Source organism: Garra rufa, chromosome 23 (genome assembly GCF_049309525.1).
Source record: "Garra rufa chromosome 23, GarRuf1.0, whole genome shotgun sequence".
NCBI classification, from domain to species: Eukaryota; Metazoa; Chordata; class Actinopteri; order Cypriniformes; family Cyprinidae; genus Garra; species Garra rufa.
Genome location: NC_133383.1, coordinates 29758408 through 29760122, shown reverse-complemented (window position 1 = coordinate 29760122; position 1715 = coordinate 29758408).

Here is a 1715-nt window from a genome sequence, read left to right as displayed (position 1 = left end):
ATCACAACAAACCAACAGAGAGCGCAGTGAAACTAATCTTCTTCCTCTTAGGTTAAATGGTGTTTGTCAAACAGAAGTGTGCGTCTTAGTGCCACCCGCTGGACTGGAGTGTGAAGCGCCGAAAGAAGGGAAAATATTACGGGGAATGACTTTGCGTGTCTACAAGGCTCGCTATTTTGAAATTTTTTCTTTAAAAAAGCCGATCTGCACAAATAAATGAAAATGACTTCAAATTAAGACTTTCATCGTGGTATTTGATCAGCTTCAACAGTCTTTGTGAGTGAATATTAAAGGAGAAAAAAATGATTTTTCTTTATACAAAAAAGTATTTAACCCACAATGCCCCAACCTCAATCTACAGTTTAACTGAGTCCCTACAGGATGGACAAGTACAAAAACATTTGTTTCTAACTTTAGATTTAACAGAAAAATGTGTCTTGATTTCCTTTTCCCATCCTCTCTGCCATTCCTTTAGTAAACTTGATTATGACCTTTTCAGCATCTTTAATTGGCAAAAACCATGTAAACATATTCACTTGTTTCTCCTCATCTTCCCTTTTTAACAGTGAACAGTTCAGTTAATAAATACAAGATACAATACCTAGTTTACTGGAAACTCAAACTCTAGAAGTGCATTCATTAAAAAGTATTTATGTTATATTAATCTCATGACTTTAGTGAAGTTACAAGTTTTGCAAACAAAATGCTGCAATATCCAGTTACACCTGTAAGAAACTCAGAAGAGAAGATCAGGAGACTGAGTGAATCTTCATCAGATCTTGGTTGAGATGCCCCCCTCTCTGCATGTGCCTGGTCTACAGCGACACACAGTAGCATCTCAACCAAGTCTCCTGATCTTCATTTTCCTGCAGGTGTATTAAAGGTATTTTAATTTAACTTCTCTAAAATCATAAAACTAATACAACATGACACACTTTTTCTTTCTTTCGGAAAGATGTACTTCTAGTTAAAGTTTCTAATAAACTATTTAGTGTGTCTTGTGTTTATTACCCAAACTTTTCACTGTTAATAAAATAAAATATTGAGTAACAACCAAATATGTGTGCATGTTTGTGCCAATTAACCAAACTGAAAAGGTAATAATCAATGAATCATATACCTTTACACTACAAAAACTGTATTAAGATACAATTGCTTACATAAAAGAACATTACCACTGAAATAAAAAAGATCAAATACAGACCATATTATCATTTCCATCCAATCCTTACAGAAGATTTGTTCATTATCAGCGTGGATCTGAAATTTCCAACAACTGAAAACTTAACATGTAACTTGTTTATATTATAGCCTAATCATATTTTACTACAGATAATGTACCAAATAAAAAATAAAAAAGATAATCTGGGGAAATGTAAATCATATTTCATTAACATTCACAATAAATAAACTTCTGTAGTGGTAAATAGAAACTGCGACAAATATATTTTTTTTCTGGCCTCGTTTGCCCTTTGTAACAGTTACACAGCAGCATTGACTAGTTTTATGTGAATTTAATGGCAAGGTATGTAAAAAGAAAGCATAGTGTTATAAATGTACATTTAAAAATAGACAAAAACTAATATATTTACAATGCTAATAACTTTAGAAATGCATCATCATATGGATGCGAAATTCTATTCTATATACAACATTTCTATGATGTATTTGTGATTCTAGAGAGCAGTGCACGAAAGAGACCTTTATTTTGCTCT